The following is a 24,316-nucleotide window of genomic DNA, read 5'->3' as shown; positions in this document are numbered from 1 at the left end:
TTAAATGTTTTATTATTTTCATTTTCTCCTCATAATGACATTAAAAACATTTTTTAAAATTTCTGTACCAATATGAAATAAAATTTTCATTTTTGTAATACTGATTAATTGATACTGTGCAAATCATTCAAATCTGGCTCTGTGAATCTGGCTCATTGTGAATTAAAGGCATATATATGCAAATACATAACACCAATTCTAAATTCAGGAGCAATATAATTTGATTTGATGTTACAAAATGAAATAGTTCTATGCAATAAATTAAAAGTGACCTAAAATATAAAATTAGACCTTTTATATTACTCATTAACCCATACTAAATCTTTTTAAAAGAACACCAGGAGCAAATTAAGCATAGTGACCTTATCAATGGTGGTTCTTTATATAATATATAACAATTGTGAAGCAGTTAGTATTTTATATCTTGCAAAATAAGATGCTAAAAATAATCATTGAGATGATGTACTGCCTATTAAAAGCCCATCAGTTATCAGATATTTATAGGTCATTATCCACTCACATTTAGTTTTCTAGGGCAGTAATATTTATATGATATAAATGTATCCTTTTGATATTTTACAGAGTAATTGGACCTACAGAAATACTATAATTGTAATTGAAATACATTTTTATCCTAACATTGGATATACTTTATTATACAACTAAATACCAGAATGACATTCAATACCAGTGAGTAACAAAAATAATAGTTATAGTACAATTCAAACTGAAGGACAGTAAAGTGGTTTTGATTCCTCTTCATTCACTCTCCTTTCATCTGGGGTCCTGACCAAGTGTAAGCACCCAAAAGACAAGCATGGATCAAATTATCAGGGTTATTTATGAAGGCCCATCACCTTCCAAAGTACAGAGTTTTCTGGTGAAGCCCGTTTGAAGAAGATGCATATAACCTGTGTCCTATGAAAGAACATTGTAACACTAACAATCTCCCCATTAGAAACAGAGATTTTGGTACACAAGTTTTGGGTGTGAAAGGCAGAATCAAACTAAGACTTACTCATCTGGCTTCTAGTAAGATTTGGCGTCAAAAACTGGTGAAGACCAGAAAGTACATGGAATGGGGCAAGCCTACAGGTGTATTTCTGAAAGCAAATACCTCTGTTACTCAGGTCACATCCTCTTCACCAACCTCTGATTTCAGCTGCATTTGAGTGAGTACTGCTGAGTGGTCTCAGATCACCCCATGACAGTTCCCCAAGTCAAATGCTTTATGAGTCTTTTTGCTCCACATCCAGTCTTGCTCTACACTGTGGAGCCAGTTTAGCCCACATGCATGCACAGATCAAACTACAGGAAGCAGTGTCCTGAAATCCTCCTTCAAGCAATAGAAGATGGGAGGCAGTTTATAAATATTCTAATCACCTCTCTTCAGGTAGATAATACTGCGTATATGTTATTTACTTCTTAAAATGTCACTGTGCAATCAATGGGATTGCCTGCAACAGTAATCTTATTTAGGTCTTCTACCAACTTTTAATCATACTCTCGTTTCATGCTCCACATTCCCTCTTTCTTATACTCCGAATCCCCTCCTGAATAAATTGGATCATCATAACTGCTTCTGATTTTAGCAGAATACCAAGTAAAATAGTAAAATTATGAGATTGGAGCAGGACTCAAATGAAGTGGCCCAAAGCCCAGGCATGGAGCATATTTCTTATGTTTGGAAGCATGGAAATTCTTGCCATCAGTATGTGAGACGTTGCTGTTTGACAATAAAATTTCCCTTAATTGGCTAGAAAGGGAAGAAAAGAGAATTCAATGTAAATACTTATACCAGTTATGCCCCTTATGGTAAGTGAATCTGGACTTACTTCCCCTATGGAAACTCAAGAACCAGTCATGAACCCACAGCCATCTAAAATGAAATGTGCTGCCTATAAGGGAGACAATACCTTTATTCTTGAAACTTAAGAATTCCCATACTTGGTAAATGACTCTGGATGGCATCTGAAGAAAGTCAATGGTTTTCATTTTTAAAACAGTGCCTTCCCGCATTGTCTATTTAACTGAAATGTGCTGTGGTCCTGTGTAATACAGCCAAGTGTAATGAAATGTTGAAGGTCTTTTAAAATGAAAATACTGAAGCACTACTAGAACAGTTAATTCTAGCTTTTAATCAGAGAAATAAATAGAAATTTAACACATTAGAAAGCAAAGCTCTTTGGAGATATTTGTGATTTGAAATCTGGACCTCAATGACTCCAAGGCACAGAGAAGAAAAATGGGTCTCCTGTGTTTTGAAAGAAATTTTTTTTCTGGTACTTTAATGGGTAATTGATCTCACTGTTCTATTTTAGTCGCTGTTCTCCCTCTCTGAGACATTCTTATCTTGTTTTCTTGTGTCGAGTATCTTTTTTCTCTAAGTCTTTTTTCATAGCAGTTATCAGCATTATCTGACTAAAACACATATCTAATTATGTGAGGCAATTTTATCAAGTCACATTTTAGCAAGTGTAACTCTACAGTCTTCAAGTTCTAATAATTCTTTCAGATCCTTCACTGAGCTCCTACAAAGTACCAACTTGTCTAGGTACCGCAAAAAGTGCAGAGAACAGGTTAGACTCCCTGACTTCCTGCTGTTTATGTTCTGGTGAGACCCTGAGAGAACTCAAGATTTCCTACATTTACTCACACAGTCTTATCTTGACAATGCTGGAACTATGAATTTCAGTTGAGACTTAACAACAGGCATGGATTAAAGAAAGATGAGATATTATTTTCTCATCTCTAAACACAGATAAGCCAAGTTCTTCTCTCCAGAGGCAGAGGACTCATAACACATAATCTCTGCCTTTTTCACCCCTACCAGCTTCTGCACAGGTTTTGCTCAGAGATTTTGTGCTAGACCCATAATCTAAATAAGGCCATCTCCTCCGCCAGTCCCCCTTTACCTTCAGAAGATTTGGGTTTTTACTTTCCACGCCATGGCTTTCTAGCATTTAATTATTATGCACCTTGCTAAATGTGACCCACAAGCTGAATCTAGTTGTTTCAATGAGTAATAGGATTCACATAGATAAGGTATATAATAAAATTAAAGTAAGTCACAGTACTCTTCATTTTTGCTTCTTATGAAAATTTAAAAGACCTGGAAACACCGGGGATATATTTTTATTTTGAATGCAATAGGTTGGCTCTGAGGAGTGACTGCTTGCTTAAGATGGGACATATACTCTCCATTTTACCTGAGTTGCCAGGTATTATTCATGCTATTTATCTGACAACTACAAACTTTTGTTTGCCATCACCAAATTTTCAGAAAACCATAAAAACAAGATTCCTCATTCTCAACTCCTCCACCCCCTTCATTTGCTGTCCCAGTCCAGAATTCTCTCTGCCCCCACACGAAAATTTTCCCATTCACCTTTCAGTCTGCTACTCATTTATTGGCTAATAAATCATCACTTGTCTTTTGTATTCTTTATCATCACTTGACTTGCTTATCCTTTAGTGGCATAATGGAAAGACCCTTTCTGTCTTTAAATGGTTGCAATTTGAATTTCCTAAGGAAAATTTTTGTTTAGGAAAATGTTAACACTCGTAGGAACTCAAGGAAGTTCCTCAAGGAGGTATAAAACAAGGCAAAGATGTATTTGCCACATTTGCTCGGAGCTCTGGAGATGCCAATCTGCACTGCGGCATTGTGTTTGCATTTGCTTTCCAAACAAATCTTGGCTCTCAGAGAGTGGATGTAGTTGTACCTTTATTTATCAGCTCACACGGTTCTTTTATATTTTTGCTTTCTCTGTGGAAGGAGAGTAGGGGAAATATTTTTTTCTCTATGATGTATTTTATTTTGTCTAAGGAGTTATAGGAGCATAGTATTTGAAAGATTGCTTTATCTTTGGGAAAAAATGGCTTTCTATTTATATGTAATAAAAAGGTAGCAAACAATCAGTTTACATTCAGTTTAATTTTATGTGTTTTTCCATAGTTAGTAATATACATGTATGTTTCAAATAAGGAATAATGAATTATCACAGTGCAAATAAGAAAAATACAATTATACATGAGTACAGAGATGTTTTTATTTATGCATTAATGTATTTCAAGAGTTCAAAATAATGCTTGACATATTAAAACATGAAATAAGTATTTAAGAAATGAATGGTAATATCAGAACAGTGATAACTTTTAAAAAACATAAAAAATACTAAACTAAGATAAAAATGATACTACCTGAACATTTTATTTTTTATTTTTATTGTTGTTCAAGTACAGTTGTCTCTATTTTTCCCCCATAACTCTTCCCTACCCATTTTAAAAGAGGCAATTATTCAAATACTGGAAAATACACCATTTTATCTTTATATATAATGTGAGTATTGAAACAGCCTATGGTATCAGAGCTCTTTCTAAAATGTTCACAGGACTTTAATTACCACAGGGTTCTATTAAATAAATGAAATCAAAATTAATGATGCTTTCAGTGAAGCTTGTCTAATGATGTCAGTCGTCTAATAAAAGTGCATTGTGTGACAAATGTTAATTGGAGATAAGACTACGAAATATACACAAATAATTATAAACCACTTAGTCTCAATGTATGTTATCAATAGTAGAATCTAATTTTTATATGATTTGCTAACAAAAATTAGGAATTTTCTGGAAACTCAAAGGAAGTTAAAGTGTCACTATGAGTGTCACTATGACAGAAAATACAGTGATGAAAACTGCTCCTGTTAGTACATGAATATTTGACTGCTTACTATAATAATGAAAGTAACCCCTGAGGAAGAGCTTCTGCCTTCAAAGATAAAAAAAACAAAAACAACTATGGATACAGACATTTATAAAGAACTTAATAGAGCACTGTTAAAGGAAGGGGGAAAAAACCTTTAGATTTCATTGATAATTGAATATTGATGTTGATTCTGAAAGCTGGACAGAATTTTGGTATATAGGTCATGAGCCAATGTGAATGCTATTAATGTTAATTCAGTACCACAGAATGAATGAAAATGGATGAAAATTTGCATAAAAGCTCTTTGACTTGAAAAGAAGGGGTGCATAATAGGCAAACAGATTTTAAGTTAATATAGAATGTTCTAGCACACACTCTTGTTTATAAATTTATTTATGGTGTTTCATGTGATTTTTAAAAAGTAGCTCTTTTACTACTGCCAACAACCATGTGTGGGAGACATACTTAAACTCAATGTTTGCTAATAAAAAATAAGCTGTTTTTCCCTGGCTGGCATAGCTCAGTGGATTGAGTGTGGGCCGCAAACCACAGTGTCGCAGGTTCGATTCCCAGTCAGGGCATATGCCTGGGTTGCAGGCCACAGCCCCCAGCAACCGCACATTGATGTTTCTCTTTCTCTCTCTTTCTCCGTCCCTTCCCTCTCTAAAAATAAATAAATAAAATCTTAAAAAAAGTTGAAAGCTTTAAAAAAAGCTGTTTTGATAAACAAAAATTTAAGCAATGACTCCCCATAAACCTTGCCTTAGCATAATCTCTTCCCTTTTTAATTTGACTGAAATGTTAATATGATACCACTTCCATGCTTATGCTTATTTATAGGGAGTAAAGGAGATTATCTCGATGCACCTAATTTGGTTATATGAGCAATGTAAGAGCAGACAATTTTCTCTATCTGGTGAGCAGAATGAGAAGTCCAAGAGATTCAAAGTGTGGAAAGGATTTGAACTGTTCTTGATGTCATTGAGGATTGAGGGGACTGTATTAGAAGGCATGGATTTTACTTTCTAAAGAGTGGCTGTGACTGATACCCAGCAGGAAAATGAGGATATCAGACCTACAGAGAAAGGGACTAGATAGATTCTACCAACAACCTGAATGAATGCAGAAATCAATTTCTCCCCAGAGTTTCCTGATAAAAACCCAGTTGGGTAAATAACGGATTTCAGTCTTTTGAGACCCTGTAGTTCATCCTACCCATCCTACCCATGTCTTACAGGACTGTGAGCTAATACATGGGTGCCATTTTAAGCTGCTAAATTTGTGGCAATTTTATATGCAGCAATAACAAATTAATGTGTCTATTGAAGGATAAATTACTCTGTAGATATATCTAAAAATGTGACAAATGTAGGACTAGAGTTGAAAACATTTCTGGCTTCAGATATCTCTAACTACTTCTGTCCTCAACTATACCCACAGCATGAAACAAAACTATTAGGGGCAAGAAAGAGGCAACTAAGACAATGCATGTGGGTCAGAATTATATATTCTTTCCTTGAGTTATAAACATGTTATCAAAAGTTTTTCAGTTGACATTTAGGAAACCCAAGTTCTAATCCTGTCATATAATCATTAGCTTTATTCTTTCACTATGCCTGATTTTCATCTTAATTAAAAATCAATTCTTTTCAGCTCCAAATTCTATTAATTCTCTTATTTGTTAACTTGTCTTCAAACAACACAACCTTGATGTATAGGAACTGTATTGAATTATTTTTAGTTATTCTAAGAGTATTTACCATACAGCTGACTATGAACACATATCTCATCATTATAGGTCTGTGGTAGCTTTTCTAAAACTACCCTAACAGTTCTTCATTAGTAACTGCGAGGTGGAAAACGGACCTCCTGAATTTTAACATTTATTCCCATATCAGTCACTGTAATCTTTGAAGCTAACTTTTCTCCAAGAAACTCATGAAAAAAAGTCTTGAGTTCTTTGGATAAAATCCATGTTACCATCCACAAACTCCATGGTTAGTTACTAAAGCTAAATATTGTGTGACCACATAGGGAGCTTTTTTTAGGATGCAATTGAATTATGATAACTGTATTTACAAGTATATTGCATACTTTAGTTAACAGTTGATTGTTACTGTCTGTATAATAAGGAAAATTATGGTAGAAAATACTCTTTAAATGAAAGAGTTACTTGTTTTAAATTTTTAATGTGGCTTTTCCTTCTTATTGATTTATCCTCCTGTCACATAGGCTCCTCATAGTATTTCTGCTTCATCATTTCTTTCCAATGTTCTCAACAGCAGTAGCATAATACTTGGTAAATATGTGCTATTTGTTCACTCCATTTCCTCTGACTGTAGTAACCCTGATAAAGCCCACTTTTATTTATTTCAGTAGGAGTATATAGTATAACCAATTCTGTGTTTTTAAGGATTTCATAGGTTTAAAAATAATAGCATTTTTAAAAATTATAAATATAAAAACATAAGAGTAAATTTGAACATTTGGAAAGCAGGCTGGTATTTTATTGGCTACATGAACGCTAATACATCACTCTTTTACATGTTTTTAAAATGTACTGTTACCCAAGCTTATTATGGAAATGACATGCGCCTTCTGAATATGTTCTACCTGATGTGGAGGACCATTGCATTTTAATGGTAAATTAAAATAATTTTAATAGTGTAGAGAGAGTATTTTAAAAACTTATTGTTACGTCCATCACTACTATTTGCAAATCTGCCAGCAATAAAAGGGTATTCAAACTTCATAACTCAAGGTATTTAATGATTACCTACTGGACTGATAGAGAAATTTCTCACCTGATAAATAACATGGCATAAATCGCCTAGGTACAGTCTGTGAGCTTTCATCTTCCATTGGAACATTAAATATTGGTTATTGCCATAGGAAGAATTTTATACTAGATGGACTCACACTCTGATCCACAGTGACAATCTCTAAATTTATCATCCTCTCCTTCGCTTGTTCTGTGTACTTTACCCAGGTCATGCTATTTACACCAGCTGTATTCTCTTGTTCAGAGCAACTAAGACATTTATCCTCCAGCTCATACACCTGATCTCCTGTACTCCCTCCCTGCATTCTCATTGGAAAAAGGCTATTTGTCATAATTTTGTCTCCTGTGTCTGTTGATTGTTTGAAAACATCAACCCATCATTATAAATCTCTCTCTTCAATCTCCTAGCAGTAAACTGAAAAGACTTCCCCAGAAGTGCTTCTTGCTTTCACAAGCTTTATTATAAAAGCAATTTTAACTCCTCATATGCATTTTTCAAACCTCTGGGTCATTGCTATTTACCTGCTTCACAATTCAAGAGAAACTGCTAACATGTATAAAAACACTAGGTCTTTGAATGATCAAAGTATAACTTTAGTCACTAAAGTTATTTAAAAATCACTATATAAGCCTTCTTAAGTTTATGAAGAAATTAAAAAGAAATTCAGGGAAGTTATCTAGGAAATCACCATCATTATTAAATGGAAATGATCAGAATCAAAATCATTTTTATATACCTTAAGAAGAAATTAACAGGCCAGGCATTTGTACCAGGTACTGGGACAGCAGACATGAAGTTTTAATGAACTCAGAGTGTGGCAAATGTGTAATTAGCCTCAATGTGGTAACTGTACAGACATATATACTGACAAAGGAAGGAGCCATACATCTTAATGTATCAGAATATTACCAAAAGGTAACATGCATATGAGGGCAGAGTCTAGTAAAAATACACTTTCACAACTGCAGTAGAAAGGAAAAGGGAAACTAAGGTACTTTAGGTAAGGTATTTACAGTTAGTGAGAAGGTGTATGATTAGAGTTCTGTTCTGCAAGTGATTTACAGTGAAGCTAAGGAGGTAGAAATGATTTAAAGGATATTATACTAAGATAAGAATTTTTTCATAAAGAAAAGGAAAAGTCTTAAATTTATAAGGAAAAACATGTAAAATATTTGTATCTTAGAAAACAAGTTCTAAAATAAACTGGAAAAATGTGGTAGAAGTTAGTGTTGATACCAAAAAGTTTGTTGAAATAAGGTATTTTAAAAACACAGCTGAGACATAGTGATGCTCTGAGCTAACGCAGTTGTCAAGGAAATAGAGAAGAAATGGATATTGAAGATATTGTTGAAAAGTTGTATATAGAATGAAAGAATTCATTAATAATCCAGAATTTTCTAATTTGAGGTCTTGAATAGAATAGAAAAGATGAAGACATGAAATATAAGTAAATCCACAGTAACTATTAAAAGGAAGTATTTTCTTATCATTATATTTGTGTAAGTATAGTAATTATATCTGTGAATATATTTGTATCTAAATCAATATTTTTCCTTGAGCTGGAGAAATTTTTCCAGTTTTATTGAGATATAATTGGCAATAGTATTATACAAGCAGTGACTTACAGCTATTATAAAATGATTACCAAAATAAATTTACTTCTATCCCAGTCTCCATCTGGACTTCACCATGCTGGGTCTTGTGGGTGGCGTGGCTGCAGTCTTGGCCTCTGGTGCCATGCAGGGACTCAGCCCTTGAGTGCCATTATCCCAAGCTCAGCTCTTAATACAGGCCACCCTGTCAGTGCTCCAGCCTGCCAGAGACTATGCCACCCAAACATGTCCTTTGCCAAAGGCAGGCACCACCACTGGGGGCATAGTGGCTGTCATCAGTGCAGTGGTGGATGTCCAGTTTGATGGGGGACTAACACCCATTCTAAATGCCCTAGAGGTGCAAGACAGGGAGACTAGGCTGGTTTTAGAGGTGGCCTAGCATTTGAGTTACTTACTTACAAGTAAGTAACCACTGCAGTTGATGGTACAGAAGGCTTGTAACAGGCCAGAAAGTCCTGGATTCTGGTGCTCCAGTCAAAATTCCCATTGGTCCTAAGACATTGTGTAGAATTATGAATGTCACTGGAGAGCATATTATCAGAGGGGCCCCATCAAAACAGAACAATTTGCTCCTATCCATTCTGAGGCTCCTGAACTCAGGCAGATGGGTGTTGAGTAGGATATTTTGGTTACTGGTATAAAGGTTGTGGATCTCCTGGCTCTCTACGCCAAGGGTGGCAAAGTTCAGCTCTTTGGTGGTGCAGGCATTGGCAAGACTGTACTGATCATGGAGTTAGTCATTAATGTTGTCAAAGCCCATGGTGTTTATTTTGTGTTTGCCAGTGTTGGTGAGAGAACCCATGAGAACAATGACTTATATCATGAAATGACTGAATCTGTTGTTATCAACTTAAAAGTTGCTTCCTCCAAGGTGTCACTGGTATACAGTGAAATGAATGAACATCCTGGTTCTCCTGCAGTAGCTCTGACTGGACTGACTGTGTCTGAATACTTCAGAGACCGAGAAGGTCAAGACATCTACTGCTGTTTATCAATAATATCTTCCATTTCACTCAGGCTGGCTCAGAGGTATCTGCTTTTTTGGGAAATATCCCTTCTGCTATCCTGGGCACTGATGAGGGTACCATGCAGGAAAGGATCATCACCACCAAAAAGGAATCTATCAAGCCATCTTTACAGGCCATCTGTGTGCCTGCTGATGATTTGACTGACCCTATGCCTGCCACTACCTCTGCCCATTTGGATGCTATGACTGTGTTGTCCCAAGCTATTGCTGAACTGGGCACCAACCTAATTGGGGATCCTCTAGACTCCACCTATTGCATCATGTATCCCACACTTTTGGTAGTGAGCATTATGATGTTGTCCATGGGGTGCAAAAGATCCCACAGGACTACAAATCCCTTCAGGACATTATTGTCATCCTGGGTATGAAGGGACTTTCTGAGGAGGACAAGTTGACCTTGTACTGTACACAGAAAATACAGCATTTCTTGCATTCCAAGTTGCTGGGGTCATCACAGGCCACCTGGGGGAGCTGATAACCCCTGAAGGAGACCATCAAAGAATTCCAGCAGATTTTGACAGGTGAATATGACCATCTTCTAGAACAGGCCTCCTATGTGGTGGGACCTATTGAAGAATCTGCAGCAAAAGCTGATAAGCTGGCTGAAGAGCATTTGTGAGGGGATCCTAGCACTTTTTTCTCCTAGCTGTCCCCTTCCCGAGTCCAAAATTTCAGTTTTCTGTGTAAGCCACATGAAAGACATGATTGAAGGCATTGTGTTTTATCTGAAGAGTATTTCAGGTTTCCAATAAAATGTACACCCCTCAAAAATTTACTTAATATCCATCATCTTGTATAGTTTCAAAAAATGTTTCTATTCTTGAGATAAGAACTTTTAGGTTTGACTTCCTTAACAACTTTCAAGTATACCATACAATAGTGTTAACTATAGTCATTGACAGTCATTGTATTGTACATTACATTATACCCCAGTACTTATTTATTTTATAGTTAAAAGTGTGTACATTTGACCACTTTCAATTCTACCCTCCACTCCTTCTCTGGTACCCGCAAATCTAACCTCTTTTTCTGAGTTTCTGTTATGTTCTTTTTTAAAGATTTTACATACAAGTGAGATCATACAGTATTTGTCTTTGTCTGTCTGGCTTACTTCACTTAGCTAAATTTGCTACTAAACTGTAACCCCAGCCTGGTTGCTCCTGCATCCTGTTCTGTGATTAACACATCCTCACTTTCCCTACACCTGCTGAGAAATGAACAGTGCTTAATTCTAAGAACAACCTGAACTCTAAATAATTTTTACCAGTCTCTGATCTTGCTGCAGAATGCTTATCTTTTAGCTATTCTTTCATATCACAATGCTTTAATTAAAGGCTTGTGATAATGTCTATTTTTTCCTTTTCACAAAGCTCATGATTGGTAGCACAAGTTTTGATTTTCATTACCAGTCAGAATGAAGAAATGAGGATTCTATTATGCACCCTTGGCAGCAGGTAGCCATTGAAAGTCTTTGAGCCAAGGAACAGCAATACAGGAACTGCCTCTGTAGGATGATTGATTTAAAAATTCTGTGAAGTATAAGTTAAGTTGAGGAAAAACAAATAACAGTTTCTTAGATGATTTTGAATATAAAGTAAATGGGGACCTGATTTTGATGTGTGGCAGTGGAAATAGAAAGCATGGGATCATTACCTAATGAAGCAGACATATGAAAGTTTTACAAATTGAATGTACCTCTCCACTTATGTGCTTTGGATAATTTATATAGAGAAGAAATTTTAAAAGTGTGGCAAAAATTTGTTTATCATTCTTTTTTGAGCCAAGAGAGTGGGATATTTCTAAGAAAGAAGTAATGGAAGTGAATTTTATTTTAAACTTGAAAGAAATAAAATTATGTGGAGACTTCAAGTAATTCATCCAAAATGAGGTTATGAGGCTTTGAAAGAAGAAAAGATTGCAGGTGAATATTTGCAAATTACCTGTCTAAAAAGCATGAGGGGTTAGGATACTTCTGACGGGGGGAGGAAGAATGAAAAAAAAAGGAACAAATGAGGAAAGGACTAAGAGTAGGCAGAAATGAGAGAAAGAGATAAATTTGTCTGTTGAAAGAAACAAATAAAATCAACTACATTCAAGTAAATCTAAGGTCCTATCAGTTCTAGACTCATCATTATTTTATGCATAATAAAAGGGAAGAAAACTTCCAAGGCCAATATGTGCATCTTAGAATCAAATAAATACAGTATGCTTATAATACAAAAGTGGCATAAGTCGAGTTATGAATAGATTGTGATTATAAAGAATTTACTAGGTGTTTTTTAGAGAACAGTTCACAATGTTAAGTTCCAAAAGGTGCGCATCTGTGTATGGCTGGTTAGTAGATGGCTGTAATGGCTGTCATGGCAGTCATTGAAAAATCATGTGAGGTGAAAGAGGCTAAAACTTTCATGTGAAATCCCCCCAAATAATGGCTAGAACCATGTAAGAAAGTTTGGAGAAGATGGTATACCTGAATGAGTAAATTTCCAAAGGGAAATAATGTTAAATAGTTCCATTAGAATAAATGTCTGAAAGTAGGACACAAACTCTGCTAGCCCCTTTCTACTGTTTGAGTCTGTTCAAATGAAAGACAGAGCAGCTTTCTATGGTGAGTTGTTTCAAATGTCTTGGTGTCATCAGGAGGAAGTCAATCATACTCAAAAGGTTTCAGTTAGTATTAGCAGCTGAGAGAAATGTCAGCCCAAAGAAAAGTTTAAATTTGCAAAAAGGATGGTTCACGTGGGTAGGGAACAGATTTACTTGCTCTGAAATGGCTTGCAATCTAGTAATACCAAAAAACATTTTTCTAGGAATTCTCTCTTCTAATTGGTATTATTTGAAAATATTTTGAGAAATGTTTCACTCCTAGGGATTAATCTTTGAACTTATAGGTCTATTCAATGACGACAACAACAACATGAAACCTCTAAAATGCATTGGTTTATTCTTATTCATTTTTCATATTGCTGGATTACTAAGATACTATTTTGAGAAAAAATATAGAAACAGTCATCATAATATGCACAAAATTACCATACACTAGTCTATGATGTTCTCATGGTATGTGGAGACCAAGGGGCACCAGTATAATCAGTAATGACCTTGTTAAGAAAACTTCAGTTTAGAAGAAAAAGAAAATAATGGCATGCCAGGTCAAGTTCTTGCATTTATTTTCCCCGAGACTTCTCTGTCCCAGACCAGGAAAATCTGACATGGCCTTTAGGTAAATAGTATGCTCCTCACAAATTTGTTGATCTTTATGAAGGTTAGTTCAGTGTTAATTGTAAAACAAACACTGTTAGCATTAATGACTATGTGTTAGCTCTACTGGTAGAGAGTAATAGATGTAAATTTTAATGATGCTTGATGCCAAACATTGTTAAACACTGACTTCTTGAAAATTGCCTCATAAATTCCTAGGGTTTATGGAGAATTATTATTATATTGTTGGCAATTTCTACCATTTCCTTAATTTCCAGAACTTTAATGAAGGTTTAAAAGAATAATTGGGTTTATGAGGTTAATACTGATCTTTTCTTTTAATGTGTTTAACAATGAGGTGTTGCCATATGTTTAAGAGCTAACTCTTCTAGGGAAAAATCAAACTCCTAATTCACATTGTTTTGGGTTCTAATGTACACTTATGACTACTATGGCTGATTTCAAGATACTGACAATGTGATGTCAACTGGCTCACAAAACGAAATCTTTTACAGTTAACTCTTATGAGTGGATGTCAATGGGACCTGACATATCATTTCACGTTTATGTATCAAAGCAACATTGTTTAGGAGAAAGAATCCTGGATTTTGCAGTAAAAGGTAGAGAAACTGGTCTTATCTTTACATTCCACTAGTCTTTCAATATCTGATGAGCAAGAATTAATTACATTATTTTCTTCTGCTTTTCAGTATGTACAATACTTCCCAGTAGATATGAATATCCACAAAAACAATGGTAGGAAGATAGGTAGTATCTGCTGTTATAGTTATATTTATTACAAAAAGGATGAAAAGTTTTCAAGTTAAGTAATATGATAAATATTAATAGAGTAATAGAGATTAATCTTTAAAATTTACTTTATCTTACCATATTCATTTTAATTACAATATTTGCATGTTCCAGAAGGTAAAATTAAGTAAGTTGTTCATAGAATTTTTAAACATGAACACATGGCAAAATGCTGTTCTGCCCCTGTGGAGTCAGTCATTCAATGGATCAGTTTCTTCTTTTTTCATAGGCCTACATCATGTACTATCAATCAGGGAAGAGGATCTTATTCTTTATATGTGTAAGGTACAGCTGCATAAAATATATCACTGGCATTAAAATTTTGTGGTGAAGGCTGATTAGGAGAAAACCTGTCAACAGAGTCTTTACAGAAAATGTTTTTTAAGTTGAAATGTACTGGTTTATATCAATGCTGTCCAATAGAATTTTCTGTGATGATGGCTCTGTTCTGGTGTGTGCTGTACATTACATTAGTCATTAGCTACATCTGGCTATTGAGCAGTTGAAATGTGACTAGTATGACTTTAGAACTGAATTTTAAATTACATTTACTTTTAATTAAATTTAAATAGCTACATATCCTATTGCTATAGTTTTGGACAGCACACCCCTATCCAGTGGAAAAAAAAAATGATTCAAAGACAAATGATGCCAATCATGAAAAACAAATCATTTAAGCAATTATTTAACTAGTTTTCTTCTTACACTACAATATTTTATAACAGTTGTCATATGATTCTGTAATATATGGACTGGCTTTCATTTTTCAAAAGACAATAATATTCTATTTAATGCACAACAAATTAATCACAAATTTGAGAGCTATTCTGTAGGTAGGAAATCTCCTGCCATTTTCCCACTGGAAATTAAAAATATTCGGAATATGAAGAAGTCTGTAATGACCTCCTCTAGTCAAGTTGTTCTTGTGTGTGAACCAACCCATTGATTCAAATGTAGAGAGGGAGAAATTCTAAATTCCAGATTTTACTCCTTATTTTCACAACATCTTCACTTAAATTACAAAACACTCAGAAATCAAAGACTGCAAGTTACATTTGTATGTTTCAATTTGTAATTGTTCATCTGATTGCACATGGTCTAAGATTATGACCAATAATATTAATATTTCTTACCCAATCCTACTAACAGCATCCTACAACAAACAATGTGTAACTATTTTTCAGCACCATGATAATTAATCTTATAAAATCACTATGTTAAATAGATAATTTGACTGAGTTACAGATGAAGTGTAGCAAAATTAAGGTCATATATACTAGTAAGTAGCAGAAATATTATTGAATCAGGTTCACTTGATACAGTATTTGTGTTCAAAACCATAACTATATAGTGGTATTCTTCATGCAAGTAAAATTAAAGTAAGTTATTTAGTGAGGGGGACCCTGTCCCATAGTGTCCCCAGCATCATGGATGAAATAAGACTGCCAAGACATGATCTGCTTGGGGAGAAAAGGCTGGCTAATCTCTCAGAGGAAAAGAGCCTCAAGCACCTCTTTCCCTGGGCTTTTATTGGGTATAGGTTGCATAGGAATACAGAGTGTATAGGTAAAGCTCATCAATCAGTGTCAGGCAGTAATGATCAAGGAAGGGAGATATGGTTAATAGATAACATTCAAAGAACTAGAAGGGTTTATTCTAGTCAGGGTCTGCTAGGCAGAGTGATGCCAAAGGGCCATGAAACTTTGGGAAACAAATTCATTTTATGCTTGGACCTAAACATTTAGTATATATTAACTTGAGGGCATTCTTAGCAAAGCAGGTTTCACAGGATTTAATGCATTCTTTTTTATGCCTGATTGGCCCCAGGAACCACCTGCATTAGTATAAGACTGTGCCCCCCTTATCTGACATTCTTTCAGGCTTGTGTCAGGCCAGGAGAACAAAGTAGCCAAGGCAGTAGGAGACTTCCTTTAGTGGAATGAAGATTCAGGCAGTAACAAAGCTGAGGGGTGAAGGTCCATCACCCCTTTTTTATAGCCCCCTAAATCCTTCCCTGGTGGTCCCTTTGTGACTGTGACTGTCTTAGGTTGTTCCTCCCTTGAGGAATCTTACCAATCATTGGCTAACCACTCATCTGCTTGGGCCAAGCAGGGGAATATGAGAGAGAAGATAGGTTTTTGTCTCCTTAGCAGCTTTTGTCCCTAAGGCCTTTCTACTCAGCCTTAGCTGTGGGAGGCTACAGCTTCTGAAACCAGGCAGGGAAGTTCCCAACTATTTAGAATGATCTTGATATGGGAGCATATAAGGTAAGTGTGAGTGCAGAAAAAAATTAGCCACATACTCTAAACTCCTAAATATTGTGAATCAAATCCTCTAAGAGAAAAATTATTTTGAATAAATTACTTATTACCAGTAATTTTTAAATACCAGTATATGTACACTGTAAAAATTTTTATTTAATCTTTATGGTAGTTTTTTCCATTACCATTTAGTCCCATTATACTCCCCACACCCCAGCAATCACCACACTGTTGTCCATGTCCAGGAGTCCTTTTTCCTTTTTGTTCAATTCCTACAACTACTAACCCCCCCTACAACTGGCTGTCAACTACTGTCAGTCTGTGAGTCTGTCTCTGTTTTGCTTGTTAGTTCCATTTTTTATTTACATTCCATGTATGAATGAAATATGGTATTTGTCTTTCTTTAACTGTCTTATTTCACTTAGCATAATGTTCTCCAGGTCCATCCATACTGTCATAAAGGGTAAAATTTTCTTCTTTTGTATGAACAAGTAGAATTCCATTGTGTAAATATATTCCATAGTTGTTTTGCCCACTCAGGTATTCATGGACACTCAGGCTGCTTCCATATCTTGGTGATTGTAAGTATGTTGCAATGAACAAAGGAGTGCTTATGTTCTTTCGAATTAGTGTTTTGGGTTCTTTTGGATATATTCCCACAAATGGGATTGCTGAGTCAAAAGGAAGATCCATTTTTAATTTTTTGAGGTATCTCCATACTGTTTTCCACGGTGGCTGCACCAATCTACATCCCCACCAATAGTGCAAGAGGGTTCCCCTTTGTCCACATCCTTGCCAGAACTTGGTATTTGTTGATTTATTGATGATAACCATTCTGACAGGTGTGAGATGGTATCTCATTGTGCTTTTAGTTTTCATTTCTCTGATGAGTAGTGACATTGAGCATCTTTTCATATGTCAATTGGCCATCCATATGTCTTCTTTGGAGAAGTGTCTATTCATGTCCTTTGCCCATTTGTTTTTAAATGGGTTATTATTTCTTTTTTGGTGTTGAGGTTTGTAAGTACTTTATAAATTTTTAATATTAACTCCTTATCAGCTAATACTTTCTCCCATTCTATGAGTTGTCTTTTTATTTTATTGATGACTTCCTTTGCTATGCAAAAACTTTTTAGTTGATGTAATTCCATTTGTTTTTTTCTTTTGTTTCCCTTGCCTTGGGAGATATATCAAATAAAAGATTTCTACAAGCAATGTCTGAGACTTTGCTGCCTATGTTTTCCTCTAGAAAGTTTATGGTTTGGGTCTAACATTTAAGTGATTGATTCATTTTTAGTTTATTCTTTTGTGTGATATAAGAAGGTGGTCTAGTTTTATTTTTCTGCCTATATCCAATTTCCCAACACTATTTATTAAATAAACTAATTTTACTATAAATGCACATTGTTATATATAGTATAGTGCATTAAAGGTATAGCACCTAGAATCCAAAAGACCAATAAGGTAATTTTTAATATTTTTGCCATACTAAAATTAAATATATATGTATTGTATAATCAATTGGGTCTATAAAAAAGTATGCAGCATTGGCAATTACCTAATGACTAATGAAATTTATGTATCCAGTCTAAGTTCTCAAAAGGAAATACTGGGTTTTCATTGTATTCATAGTGAACTACTCAAGCAAAAATTAATTCAATATAATTGCATTGGATCAATAGAGCTGAAATAAGGGAAGGTTTAGAAAGCACAGCAAAATATTTTTAATTACAAGGTGTTATCAAGAATAATGACAAAACATTTATTATGAACAGAATAGATTATTGGTAAGATATTGGAAGGTGATAAAATTGTGCCTAGTAACTTAAATTATATATACATATATATAATAGTTTTCTATAAGTTATTTCTCATAATTGACGTTCTTCAAGTACAATGAAGAACAATTGACTATATTGTAGTCAATATAGTCAATTACAATATAGTCAATACCATGGAGCTGTAGCTCCTCCTAGTTGCTTATATTTTACATATGAAATGCAAAGAAATGTAGTACAGAGAGAGAGTCAATACCAACCAATTCAAGCATTAAAAAAAATACCATAAGTATAAGGAAACAAAACAAGTGAATTTAACTTCACTTATATATGCATGCATATGTGTATATATATATGTGTGTGTGTGTGTGTGTGTGTGTATAGATACACAGATATATCTATAGAATATCTAGGGAAAAATGAGGCATGCCAACTCTTATAAGCATTTATTTAATGAATTAAAGACATATAAACTTTCATTCAAAGTACATCTCAAAAAATCTTTGTATGTGTGCATGCATGTATAGAGAGAAAGACCCACTACGTAATAGTCCACATTGTTATATATCATTTACTCTTACTAAACACTCAAATTTATTTTCTAAAGTAAAATAGTGTCTAATGATGGAAATTTTACTGTATCTCCAATCCTAGAAACTACACACACACACACACACACACACACACACACACACACAGATCTGTCCAGAAAGTATTCAGCCATACAATATGAAAAATAGAACTATTTATTGAAGAAGATACCAGATACAAGAAACATTGTACATAGGACAATGATGCCTCTGTCCCCTTAAAGTAGGCAAGTTGGGACCTCACACAGTTCTTCCAACTGCAGCATTACATTCCTCTTGCTCTGGTAGCAGAAAGTGCAGAGCAAATTTTGACACATTTCATGCCAGGATCCTGTGACAAAAGCTCAGACACAGTGTTTTTGGAATTCCCAGATCAGCTTCTAGTTCCTGCACTGACAGTTGCTGACCTATGTTGATTTCAGCCTGTACATGTTCAACATTCTCAGGTGTTCTGCTTGTTGCAGGCCTTTCAGAACATGAAACACTTTCAACAGATTCTTGACCATCTTTGAAGCATTTGTGCCACACTTTAATTTCTGCCACACTCACTGCATCATCTGCAAAAACCTTCTGAATCATCCAAATAGTTTCCACAGAGGAATATTCAAGCTTAACACAAGATTTAATGCAGATTCATTGCTCTACTCAGTCATTGTGAATGTGATGGCCACACAGTACACATGCTCACCCCATGAAGTCATCATTGTTCACACATGTGCATTCCAGTCCACTCTCCTTGGCTGCCAAGGTTACATCAATGTTGCACAAACTGTTCTTATATTAACAATGGCTGAATTTTTTCAGCGATACCCCCCTCATACACATGTATAAATTGTTTTAGCCCATTTAACTAGCACTAGAATCCTTATGTAAAGGAATATATAGACAACTAACCACAATTTAAAAATCTACTTACATAGGCACCTGGACTTAGGTCTTCACAAGAGAAATTAATGTAAATAGCTTGGCACACCAAGCATTAAATAATTAAATTAGGCAGAAACTTATCCTGTTTTCTTGTTCTTATAAGTCAGTTCTCAATCTTTGTTTCCATCAGTCTGAGGTTTATTTTGATGATAAATTGAATGAGGAATAGGAACCTAGTCTTATATCATCAGCTTCCCCAGAATTCCTTTCTGACTAGGATGGTTTCAGAAGAGTTAAAATCATCATGGCTTTGTATTTTATCCTCCTCTTCAATAACTGATATAAGACAATGATGTGTGAGTCACATAACGTGTGGTATCAAAAAGATAAAATCCAGAGAGCCATTTCCCTGAGATCAGATTTATGGTCCCAAAGCACATGCTCGCTAAGTACCTTTCTTTCCTGAAAAATAAAACAGTCAGATGTACCAGAAACGTAGAGAAAAACACTGCCAGATTAAAAGAGAAAGGGAAAGAGAGAGAGAAATCTTGAATTTGAATTTGAATGTTGTGGCAAAAAGAACTGTTAGGTTAAGCCTAATACAGTTATTAATATAAGCAAACATATTGCTAAACAAAAAATTAATATTGAGGAATGTAATTATTTTCTTGTTTTAAAAAATAATAGTATAAGATAGTGTAATATTTTTCAAAAATGAAATAAATTTTTTAATCAAAATTCTATTATATTTAGGGAGAAAGTAAAAGAATGGTATTTAATAAAAGCTCTACATTTGATTTCTATATTTCTTAAATTAGAATTCAACTTATATCAATAATGAATTGGTTTAATGTGAATAAAATTTAAGATGATTCCTACTGTGTGACAGAATTGACAATTAAGTAATTGAATTATTAGAGCATTGATTCATTTGTTAGTTTGTGTCTGGTACAAAGAGAGAAGATTGAGTCTTTGCCTTTCAAGGAATATATAGAGGGGTGAGCAAAAGTAGATGTATAGCTGTGAGTAAGCAAAACACAGAGTTGATTCTTATAACATTATTCATTATTTAATATTGTATTTTATTATTAACCATACCTGTAGGTTAATGAAAAACCTGAATGGCAAATGTGGGAGAGAATAAGAGGGAAAGAGGGGAGGGAGAGTTTAGGGGGAAAGAAGAAAAGGACAGGAGAGGAGAGAGGCAGTGAAAAAATTAAAGGAAGGCTGTCAGATGCAGGAACAGATATAATAAATCTTTAGCAAGCATAAATGGCTTTAAATTGCCCTCTTAAAAAACAAAGTCTGCTGGAGCAGATTCAAAGCAAAATTCCAAACAATGCTACATTTACGAAACATGCATAAAACTAAATGGCACAGGAACACTAAAAATAAAAGACTGAGCAACAATACATCAATAAATTTAAACTAAAGCAAGCACAAGGAGCAATTTTGCTATTGGAAATCAGTGTGGTTCTTTGAAAACAAATTGGTTCTATATAAATGACATGAAATATTCATTGTATTTTTAATTGAGAGTTTGACCCAGCAAAATATATTTTTCTTACTAAAAAGCCATACATTTGCATGATATAAGTAGGGAATTTACAGAAAAACTCAAAAAAAGCAAAGGTCACAAAATACCTTTTACTGGAAGGAAACAGTAACAAACAGCTGTACTATGTTAAGGCGTTATTTGGAGATCATGTAAGAAATAGTTTTATAATTAGTTTTATGCAGTGCCTAATATTGGTCACATGAAACTTTAATTAGAAATAATGTGTTTTTAAATTTTCCCCATGTTATTAATTTATTTTCCACAGCATAACTTTTAATATGTCTAAAGTTTTATCCCAAGGACATAGTATAATTAATCTCAATAATAGACATCCATATATTTTCTAATTTGTCACTTTTGTCAAAAATACTATAATAACCATTACTCTAGGTATATTTTAAAACATTTCTGAACATTTCTTTGGGACACATTTCTATTGTGGAAAATACATTGGACATGTTTGATCTTTAATCACAACTCAGGAAATTGTTTACAACTCTTGGCTAAATTGCTTACTAAATTATGTTGCTTCCTAAGTTTTGGTAAGTTTGTACAAATTTTAAACAAATCAGAATGTAAGAGGGTGCTCATTTGACTCCATGTTCACCACTATTGGTTATTGCTACTTAAATAATAATTACTTGTTTGGTGAAAATGTATGCCTCACTGTTTGAATATGCATGTCACTACTCACTAGCAAGGTGAACACTAGGGAAGTTAAATATTCATGTATTGGACATTGTAATTTCTCTTAGAAAAAATATTTTCCTGTATAAATTATCAATAACCCAAAAGGAATATATATGTGTATGTATGCATAAATAGCTTTATTAATTATTTATATTAATAAAATGTGATATAAAAAGACCATTATTATCAAAATAGTTTAAAAAATATGCATACTCATGTGATATTTTTCAACAATTAAAATGGTATGACCAAAGTTTGTATAGAGAAGTGTACCCCCCAAAATCACCACATATTTAAATTGTGTAGAAAATTATTTTTGCAGTGTGAAAGTGCTAATGTATCCAAGGATGGATACACGTGGACAAAATTAAAATGTAAAAAGGAATATACCAAATACGTAAGATCATGGGATCGGAGGGATTATTTTTGTTATTTAAATTTATATAATTTTAAAAACAATTAATATGCTTTTTTAATAAAAAAGGAGGAGGAGGAATTTGATGATGAGCCCAAACAAAATGGAGTTACCTGTTCTGGGTCAATTTTATTGCCGCCATCACCACCATAATTCAAGTCTTACTAATTAACAACTGAACTGATAAAACTGTCAGCTTACTACTACTTCCCTTGTCTCTAGCTTTGACAAAGTTTTCAATAATTATTCTCATGTTTATAAAATAAATTTGAAATATCTTTAATATATTACTCACAAAATTATTTAAATATTTAGAGTGAAGACTCTTGCATTTGACTCCCTGTATTTGAATCCCTGCTCTACCAGTTAACAACAGCCTGATTTTCAGGAGGTCATGATCAGCATTGTGGCTACATTTATTTCCTGAAAATTGAACATGCAAATGGTGCCCAAGCTGCGTGGCATGCGGTGACCACAGTGCTTGCCTAGTACATAAGACTTACTGAGTGTCAATAATAAAATTATGGTTACCACCTTGGAACTCACAGTGCTGTAAAATCCTGCCTCAAGTTACCATTGACTTCTCGACCCTGCTATGCTGACTAATGGCTGTATTACCCTATAATTTGCTGAGGACCAGTCTTTTCCACACACCAGCCCCCCAAACAACTGCCTCAGCTGCCCTTTCCCATTCTGGTTACTCACACATTCCACTTTTCTACGATTGTGATCCAGATCTATCTCAAATAACAACCAGAGAAGCACTTTTCCAATCGTGTGATAGAGCCAGGCTTCCTGGCTCCTGAGCACCAAATACTAAATTTTTATGAACTTTTGAGCTGTTTTGGTACATAATATACCAAATGTTATGTTTGGTAACATAACAAACATAACACAATTTTGTACATTGAAATAAAAAAAGTCAGATGATTTGAACAGGAGGAATTATGTAATATTATAAATAAGCCCTTCTCCCCTTATTTTTTGTCTCCTGAAAGTCAGTTAAACATTTACCACCACACCACCGTTATCTTTACCCTTTAAACACTTTTGATTCCCACATAACACACATTGGGCTACTCATGTTAAATGAGAATATGTCACTTTGAAACTTACTTTTATGATATAGGACAAAGTCACTCATCAGAACAACTGTGCCACTTTTTCCTGTGGACAGCATTAATTTGACAATTTGGTTAAAGGGTAATAAAATGAACACATGAAATTAACTTATAAGTCATAAATTTTAATAAAGAATGAAAGTGGCATGGTTATCACTTAACATTTCATTTTAACTGGATTTTAAAATTAAATTTTTTAGAGGCATATTATAATTTTTAAAATGGCATTTCAGAAATAAGACTATGTTTACCCAACTACAAATTGATGTACAGTTCATAAGTCATTGCTTATAACTTTTTGTAAGTGAAATAATTATGTTGTTGATTTAAGGATTAAAACAAGCACTTCAGATAAAATTCATTTAATGTTAGGATATTAAATTTGAAAGCACTGAGTTCACAGGATATTTTTAATAATTGATTTTTATGATAAAACTTACTTGAGTGTTTCTATGAAATTGGCTTATGTGCTCTTTCTACTTACGTAAATTGCAGAATAGGGATATATAGAAAAATATAAATTGTATTGTAAGCTTTGCTAGTTCCAGTCAGAGCATTTATTTTCTACTTTATCTTGGTTCACAGATTGAGCTGGGAGACTAGACAGTTTGCCTAGTCTTTAGAAAATGAGCTTCTCTTTTTTTGTTTATTTTATTATTTTATTCTTGATTACAGTATGTATTAAACATTATTTAATACTAGTTTCAAGTGTACAGCACAGGGGATAGCCATTCATATAGGTTACAAAGTGCTCCATACAATAAGTCAAGTGCTCAGCTAGCACCATAGATAATTATTACAATATCATTGACTATATTCCCTATGTTGTAATTTACATCTCTGTGACTATTCTGTAACTACCCATCAGTACTTCTTAATTCTGTCACCTATTTC

General features: G+C 34.2%; 1 protein-coding gene and 1 pseudogene across 1 annotated transcript in view; both read left to right on the top strand.

Annotated features, from left to right (window-relative positions):
* EYS (eyes shut homolog) overlaps nt 1–24,316 on the top strand; it is a 1,607,944-nt gene that overhangs the window by 658,105 nt on the left and 925,523 nt on the right. The gene's annotated exons all lie outside the window — the stretch shown is intronic.
* On the top strand, nt 9,181–10,750 carry LOC123821399 (annotated as a pseudogene).

This window comes from Phyllostomus hastatus, unplaced genomic scaffold (assembly GCF_019186645.2).
Source record: "Phyllostomus hastatus isolate PE091 unplaced genomic scaffold, TTU_PhHast_1.1 phas_contig_40, whole genome shotgun sequence".
Lineage (NCBI taxonomy): Eukaryota > Metazoa > Chordata > Mammalia > Chiroptera > Phyllostomidae > Phyllostomus > Phyllostomus hastatus.
The sequence above is the reverse complement of the archived record's forward strand: the minus strand, read 5'-3'. Positions and strand labels throughout refer to the sequence as shown.